The sequence below is a fragment of the Eutrigla gurnardus genome (assembly GCF_963514095.1).
Source record: "Eutrigla gurnardus genome assembly, chromosome: 21".
Classification (NCBI taxonomy): domain Eukaryota; kingdom Metazoa; phylum Chordata; class Actinopteri; order Perciformes; family Triglidae; genus Eutrigla; species Eutrigla gurnardus.
Genome location: NC_139932.1, coordinates 16,237,784 through 16,246,818, shown reverse-complemented (window position 1 = coordinate 16,246,818; position 9,035 = coordinate 16,237,784). Strand labels below are relative to the sequence as shown.

The following is a 9,035-nucleotide window of genomic DNA, read 5'->3' as shown; positions in this document are numbered from 1 at the left end:
TTCTCATAAAGACGTGTAAAAAATTACCATGTTATTATAACGCCGCCACTCTCTGGAGGCAGCGACGAAAAAACCAAATTTAATTTTGGAAATTCTTCCCTCGCACATTAAATTAAACACATAAATAAGAGTTTAGGAATTGGGGGGAGGTTGTCGGGAGGGGGGAGCATATGTTCGTTAGGGCCGGCCCCAGCTCTGGGTAATGGCCGTCGTAATGTTTTGATGGGCCAGGCTATTGGTAAGCACCAATACATTTGCATGATCACCGCCGCGGCAGGCAAGCCATGCTGCCAATTAGCTCTGGACGGAGAGAGAGAGGGAAGAAACACACGGAGAGAAACGGAAGTGAGCTAATTAACAAGCACGTATGCAGAATAGCATATTTACTCCACTGAAGGCATGTGTTACTTTTTAAGAAAATGTTTTTACGTTCGTTATTCTGTGCCGTGAGTCGGCGCTGATGGAAATAAGTGGATTCACTTGTTGAAGAAGGGCCATGGCGACTCGCCGGCTCCTTGTGGATGATTGGTCGGTCTGTCTGCGGCACCCATGACTCCTCACCAGCTAACGGGACGGTGGCGTGCAGCTAGAAGATTGACTGCGTCGGTAATTTCATCAAGTGGCCCCAACAACAAAAAATAAAAGACATATGTTTACGCTCATGTGATAAAGCTCTCCAGTGGCCGTAATAATTATGATGTTATCAAAGAGCGGCATCAGGCTTCAACGTGCCGTCGGTTTAGATGCCTTTTCATTTTCTTCTTCTATCCCAGAGTCAGAGTACGACTCCTACATGGACAAGTGCATGACGAAGCATGCACAGGCATGTGTGGAGAGAGCCTGTGATCCATGCAACTAAATGAAACCTACCTACCTTTTACATTTTGCATGCTGGAGTCATGTTTCTATTGGAATTCCGTGTTTGCGATGGGATGAATGGAATTAATAATTAATCTTTTCTATGTAACAAACAGTTCTGTGTTCCTTCATGACATTTCCATTGTTTTTTAGGGGAATTTCAGAGCCTTTTTCAGTTCAACATATCAAATGATTAATCATTTTTGACGGCGATCATTTAACTTGCTGCCACTGGGTATGATTCACGTATATCTAATTTAACAATCACGCACTCACAAAGTAAAGATCGGCCTCGGAGAGAGTGTGCGCTGCGTGGCGGGCCGATAGGATCCCAGTTTAACAGAAGAGGGGCGAGGGTGTGAGGATGGGCGAGGCCGCCTGCGTCAGCGCGTCCTGACGCCTTTCGCAAATATAGAAGCCGACTAGTCGAAGAAGAATTCGCTGACGTTATGAACATCTGATGCAGAAGAAGCGGAGTCTGGATCCCACAATAGAACAGAAGAGGGGTGTCCCCTCTAACGCTCTGGCACAACACAGACAGGGACTTTCCCTGCCTGCAGCACCACACACACACACACACACACACACACACACACACACACACACACACACACACACACACACACACACACACACATTCACACTGACACACACAGAAAAAAAGGTCACCTCTGGTTGACACACACTCACACACAGTGAGCACAATCATGGCCGATCTGACAGAGCTGTGAAAAACATTCATACATCCATACCACACACACACACACACACTCGGGCCACGGTCAGTGCAACCAGTGCCAGCTTAATCTCCTCAGCAGAGCAGTGACGAGGCCGCAAACTGTGATCACGACACCGCCTGGACACACACTGTCTGGTCTTCTTCACACACAGAAACACTCGGACACACCAGTGCAGAGTGCAAGAAGACAAGTCGTTTGTTTTTTGGATCCGGGTTTGCCGTCGCTGCCCTCCTCCCTCATCCGACCAATCTCTCTTTTTTTTTTTTTTTTTTCGTCATCTGGCCCGAGCCAGCCTCGGGATAGTTAGTCTTCCACTGACGTTTACAGAAATTCAACAGTCACAAAAGTTTCTGGCCGAGCAGTCAAAGTTCTCCAGATAGAAACAAGAGCTGCCAGCTGCCAGCAAAAAGTATAGAAGTTGGTAAAAGTCGGGCTTGGATGCTTTTTTTAATAATTCCACATCGGTGGAAGCCGGTTGGACAAACCGACCCACAGTGTTTCGGTATTTTACACCAGCTGGTTAATCGTCTCTTTGGAAAATGTTTATTTTTCAACCACTCACTCTTTTGTAAACTTCCGGCCGTCTTGTCTCTTTAAGAATCCTGAGGGGGATCAACCTCCTCTGCCTCTCCCCTCCTCCACTTCTAAGTTGATATCTTTTATTTGTTGTGGTTACAAGTTATTTAGTGAGGACATTTCAAACCACTTTTTCATGAGCTGTTTGAGTCCTTCAACAGGGCTGAGTGATTTCAGACAAGGCTTTGTACAGCAACCCTTAAAAACATCCATGAATGCGTTGCATTTTGCTGCTTATGAAGCAACAATGGCTGACATTTTTTTCAAGGGAATGAATTCTTCCTTTCTTTCCGTATCCAACTTATGGCGGCGTTGCATCGCTCGGTCTCTGTTGAAGCTGCGCTGCTGTTGTTGGTAGGCATCTTTTCTTCCACGAGACGTGTGTGAAATACAGTGCAAGAGAAAGAAAGGGATGAAAGGCGTTGAACCCACAGCAGCAGGTCACTTACCAGCTCGTTGACGGGAGAACTTGAAGAGAAAAACGTCCCGAAGTGTTCGGCTCGTCTGTCCGCTGGTCCCTCTCACTCCTGGGACACAAAGAAGAACAAAAGACAGTTCATTTATATTAAAATGGGTCTAATCTGATATGCATGAGGGCGGGGTAAGAGACACGTCAGGGAGAGGAACATTTTAGAAAAAGAAATTAACAAAAATCAAGATTGTAAGGAAGCTCTGAAAATGTAAACTTCTTATGCGGAACTGTAAACATACAGGAAACGTGTATATGTATGTTAATCATACTGTATATGTTAATCACTCTGATCTTCAGTCACTTTGAAGCATCAGGAGTTTAAGTTCAGTCGCTTGCTATCCAGGTTTTTAACACCTCGTCCAAAAAGTAGCTCCTAAAATTTCACATTAGAATAAAAGTAGTTGTGGAAGCTTGTCATTGTGTGGATACGTGTGTGTGTGTGTGTGTGTGTTGGTTGAGTGTGTGTTTCATGCACAAACGCCCTTGTGCATGAAACCGTGAGGCGAGGGGAGAATGAAGAGAGTGAAAGGAGATAAACGGGCGAACAAAGACACAAAAAAGTGAGAGGGAGTGATAGAATAAAGCTGAGGGCAGAATCAGATCCTCTCCTCTTTCCTCCCCCCTTTTTGCTCCCCACATTCCTCCCCCCCTCACCCCCTTCATACCAGAATTCTTCCATCTATAAATATCAAGAAGAGAGACTATAGAAGCACACACACATTGTAAGCACACACACATTGTAAACACACACACACACACACCAGTTTAAACCAATGAGCACAGTGGCATATTGTGCCAGCAGAGCCAACACACGCTTCCACGGCCATTACTCCCCATGGAAACAGGCGAGCGCGTTCGCACACACATGTGATGTTGACGTTGTACCCTCACAGCGGCTGCCTGAGACAATAAGCTGTTTTCAGGGCCAAATCGCTGACAAAAATCCATTTTTCCACCCCACTAAAAAAGATCAGGAACGAGGGAGGGAGACGGAGGAGAAAAGCTGAAATCAAATAAACAGTGGCGCACATCTCTCTTTAAGCTGGATTTATCTCCGTATTTTGTCATCATTCTAATTTATTCCCCAACCTGCTTACAATTACCGCCTTTTCAGAACTCATATCGCCGGCTTGTTGTTGTTCTCGGGGAGAGATTGCGTGGTATCTGCAAATGAATGAGCGAGGAGGAGGAGGGAGGAGGGGAGGAGGGGGGCTTGCATAAGGTGGAAAAGCTCCTAGTGTACTTTTGTAGATTATCCACTTGATACCGATTCATTTTCTCTCTCACTTGTCACAGTTTTGTAAAGGCGGCGATGTAGGACAAACATGACAAAACGCACACACACACACACACACACACACACACACACACACACACACACACACACACACACACACACACACACACACACACACACACACACACACACACACACACACACACACAGCACCGAGTGTAGAGGAAGGGAGTGGGCTCATCATCTTTAGTTGTGATTACAACACTTGGCAAGCTCTCCCCTGCCTGTTTCGCCTGCCTATTGCCTTACAAATGGATTAGTAAGCCCCGTTCCATGTGTGTGTGTTAGCTTCTCCCAGATTTAGGCTGACTTACAAATAACACCAATCAGATTTGGGAGCAGCCGTTGTGTAGTATTTCCTCTTCTTTCCGGGGGAGAATATTGGACCGATGTGATTTGGGGACAGTGTCGTTTGTGTGCACAGAAGTTTTTTGGGGAATAAAAAAAAACCTGACTGTGAGCTTTTATTCATTTTTTTTTCACATTTTTTTCGTGATAATGAAGTTCGACTGCAACTTTTGGTGATGAGGTTTATCCTGCTAGCTCAGTCGGTTACATGTAATTCAGAAGAGGACGAGTGAAAGACGATGAGTTATAAAAGCAGGAAATGACATGGAGGTTTGGCTCATCCTGCCATCATTTAAACTCTCTTGAATGAGAATTGAAGACATTTTATTAACAGGTGGCCTCTCCATTGGTCCCAATTTGCTAAGTTTCCCCCCTCTTAGTGAATGAGTCAGGTAGTGATTCTTTTTGATTGTACAGATCTGTCTATTAATGCCATTAATGAGTCGACATCAGTGGACGAGTGTGAACGTAGCCCTACTTTTCTTTTTTACCCAAACACTGTGCTGAAACGTATCGGCCTTCGTGAGCCAAATCGACTGTATTGAATCCACTGAAATGAATCGATTTGGTTGGAAGTTCAACATTTAACCACAAAGGGAAATATTTGCCTCACCCAGTGGGGATCTCTTGCCTAAACTTAATTCACTACATCAGCCACAGATTAGAAACCACATGCATGAGTCGGGTATGGAATGAAACCTTACAGGCCATATCGACGTACGAGGACTTACTGGCACACAATGTCTCAGACAGGTATTGATTAGGGTCTCTGTGTTCTGTTCAGAGCTGGATATATTGATTTAAATTATTAGTCTTTTATGTGCCATGTGCAGGAATACAGAAATATAGCAAAAACATATCCATATAGTCCACAATCTTAACGATAATTGTAGTTTTTATTCCCCGTTTGTGTTTGTCATCTCGGTCAGCCCATCCAGGTTAAGAGACTTCTTTACCCAGGCACTAACTACATGTGAGAACATTATTATTATTAATAATATTATGTTTTTACACGTGCTATTTCAGTGTGAGGTCAGGTTAATGTGCTTTAAGTGCCTTGCTCCAGAGCATCCCGCCTGCCAACTACCTGGTCACAAACTCCCCTCTGTCCTTTATACATTTAAACACACACACACACACACACACACACACACACACTATTTTAAAGTAGAGAGCACCGATGTGAGTGCAGGAGATCGTGGAGCGTTAGGTTTATGGGAAAAGTGAGCGTGAGTGCGCCTGTGTGGGTCCACGTATGCGTTCCTCCCGACCCCGAGAGTACAGTTTGTGTGAATAAAGCTCTAAGCTGAGCTTCCATTAAGCCTCTTTCAACACAATGAGCTTCTCTCTCAGAAACCCTGTCTGATGGAAATCTGCTTTTGTTGCCACTGTTCAATGTCCCTGCTATCTCCTGATGGAAGGAGAGAGAAAGGAAGTCCTGAATGGGCCTCTATAGTTTTATGTTGCAGACGGTTCCACGCACACACACACACACACACACACACACACACACACATTCGCCAAATCACACACACTCCTTGCTGCTCCACAATGAAATCAATGCTCTCAGTTTTCCTCTCTGTGCTCAGCATCTCACTGTGCCAAAGGCTTCTTGTGATCAAACACCACATCATGTTCTGCAACTTCTGATACTGATGCTAACACAGAGAGGCTTTTGTATTCCGGTGTGGCTGTTCATTCACATTGTATTCAGTCGCAATAAAAGGAAAGACTTCTTTTTTTTTTTTTGATGGGTGTTTTGATTATGTTTTTTTCTTTTCTTTATTGGATGGAAATGTCCTCTTTTTTCTTTTTCCAATGTTTGCCACGCTTTTTAGTCTTCCTGATATTTTGTCTCTCTGATCACATCTCGTCAGGTAGAATATCCCCTTTCTGTTCATCTCAAATCAGCAATGCAAACAGCATTTCTGCCTCTTCTTCGACCACATATCCTAACAAACAAAAAAAAGAGAATATCGAACATAATCTCCTCACATTCAACTTCACATTTGTCTGTCTGTGTGGGCATGTGTGCTCGGTCTGAGTTAAGTGAGTGAACATATGTCAGGAAACATGGAGAGGAGCGCTGAGCTGCTGCTCCCAGAGCTACCGTGGGACCAGGAGTGTCCAGGGATAAAGCCCGATTGTTGTGAAGATAAAGACCGCTAACAGAGTGGACGGAGAGGGGAGGGACCACAGGACCAATGGCTGCCCCACACACACACACACACACACACACACACACACGAAGGCACAAAGATGTGAACCCAAACAAGCCTTATCCATAGAGGTTCTATTAGCTTCTCATTCTCAAACAAAATCAAAAAGTGTCAAGTGGTGTTCAACTGGCCAACAGGCTCGTCGTCTTGGAGACAGTCAGACAAAGACTGTGTGACACAGAGGGGGCAGGAAAGCAATCACATACAGATTGATAGATATAAATGGTCAAAAATACCAGTGTTCATTCCCCAAAACATCTGCTTTTTAATCACAGATGTGTTTCTAATGTGAGCCACATAGAAGACAGTAACAGATGTAAAGTCAAAGTCAACAGTGACCTCCGTTGCCGGCTAATTGAACGCTTCTGACTGGGCAGCATGGATTATAGACGGGATACAATGGAGACGGACAGGGAGGTGTCCCGCTGGGATGTTGCTATTGAGTCCATCTGCAGGTAACCAAGGTCAGAGACACCACTGTTAGAGACACATTGACGGGTTCTTATCAATGTGGCAGCATATTCTGGTTCTGGTACCTCGTTAAGAATATTAAAGGGACAGCTGAGGTGTGTTGAAGTGGGGTTCTATGAGAAGCGTTTCGATATTCATGTTTTTTTTAAAATCCTGATCTATGAAAAAATCCTACATCATACCATCGATGGATTATGGAAGTAACCGCCACTCTGTTCTCAGCGATGTTGTTTTTGAATTGTTGTGATTTCCAATTCTCTAAGCACTGAAAATGAACATCTGCTCGCCTTCATCGTGTCGGCGTTTGGAGAAGAAATCTCAGTTATGACAGATATGTCTAAACCTCAGCGAATAAAAGCATCTGCATAGATACCGTCCATCCGTTCCTCCATTAGCTACACCCACCTATCCTTGAGGGACGCAAAACGGGGGCCGGAGCCATTGGGTGAGAGGCGGGGGACGCGTTGCCCCGTCATTCACACGGGGCAACGCCTTGATACCACTAGAGGTAATTGAAAAAGAACACGTCTTTATGTTATAAGGATGTACTTACCCTTTAAAAGGGCTGTAAACCGAAGATGATGTCCAAGCAGGAAATATACTGTACGAGTGTGTGTGTGTGTGTGTGTGTGTGTGTGTGTGTGTGTGTGTGTGTGTGTGTGTGTGTGTGTGTGTGTGAGCAACAGCAGTTGTAGCATCTGTGAGGGTCACAATGTTGAAGTCCAATCCTGTTTTATCAAATTAATAGTGTCCTTCTCAGCATTCCTACTGGCACACACAGTTGCATCTTCACCACTTAATCACATTACGGCCTGCACACACACACACACACACACACACACACACACACACACACACACACGCCGGCACACGTAAGCAGGCCGTTGACACGCAGCTCATACATAAGGACATAAAGTATACAGTGCTCTACTGACATAAGTACGTGCACAAATATCAAAGAGGGAGGAGGTCATTAACGAGCGCCTTCTTCAAGTATCTGCTGAAGCGGAGAGATCGCTCACAGCCCAACACCGACCGGCATGTAAGCCCATAAACACACGTAGGATCCCAGTGACTCTCCCCTCTAATCGTCTCTCCAACGCACAATTCACCATTCAAAAGGGCATCGCCGGCAAAAGACTGGCATTGTGCTCCACTACTCCGACAACAACATTTAATGTATTCCTCCATTCATTTAAGGTGGACTATGGCCGTTAACGCTGCATTCTGTAAATGAAAATGTGGACAATAATTAAAAAAACACTTCATTATATCCCACGAGCTAAGTTAATGGGCGAGCGCATTGTATGGAACCGTGGGCTGGTCTAATAACACAGGAACAATGTACCGCCGGGTCCAAAGATGTCATCATCGCCACGACTTACTGGAACAAATGTGCTTGGCAATTATGCATCGGTGTCATCAGGGCATTGTGTGGTTTTTGTTGCACGGACGAGGACTCATCTCAGTACCTTGACCTCTTCCTCAGAGCCGGCCAGCAGCTATTCAAGCCGAGGGCTCCTTTTGAAATACGACATCACTACTTTCCTTAACCAAGTCCATACCAAGCCCGGGTAATTAGAATTACATAAACAAGGAACAATGGGAGCTTCTCTGCTCCGCCTTTGTGAGGCCGAATGGGTTAGATTGCATTTCTGATGGATGTCAATAGGAACACCAGATGCACGCCTGTGAGACCTTGCACAGACCTTGAAACAAACACAAAACACATTACGGAGGTAAACTCGCTTGACAAACATCGCACTGCCATTATGTCCCCTTTTCTGTAGAACACTCAAACCCCCGAACATCTACGGCACCGATGTCCTACCCGGCGCTGCGGCGTGTTCAACCGGCTTCAGGACGGATGTTTTATACCAAATGAGAGCTTATTAAGAAAATATCTGGTTCTACTACTATTACATACATTTAGTCTGCACCTCTCAATGCTTTATCAAGCTATTAAAGACCTCCTGTGTGCCTGTGTCCAGTGTTTCATTTAGAATGTGATTGTATCTATGGATTTGATAAAGATGTCAACAGTGGAAAGTATA

At 44.8% G+C, this 9,035-nt stretch overlaps 1 long non-coding RNA gene across 1 annotated transcript in view; it reads right to left on the bottom strand.

The window, feature by feature from the left end:
- Positions 1-2,622: 2,622 nt before the first annotated feature.
- The window catches only part of LOC311032256, a 68,074-nt gene continuing 61,661 nt past the window's right edge, over positions 2,623-9,035 (bottom strand). The window contains exon 5 of the long non-coding RNA XR_014599167.1: positions 2,623-2,701. This is a non-coding gene — a long non-coding RNA (uncharacterized lncRNA). The remainder of the gene's footprint in view (positions 2,702-9,035) is intronic.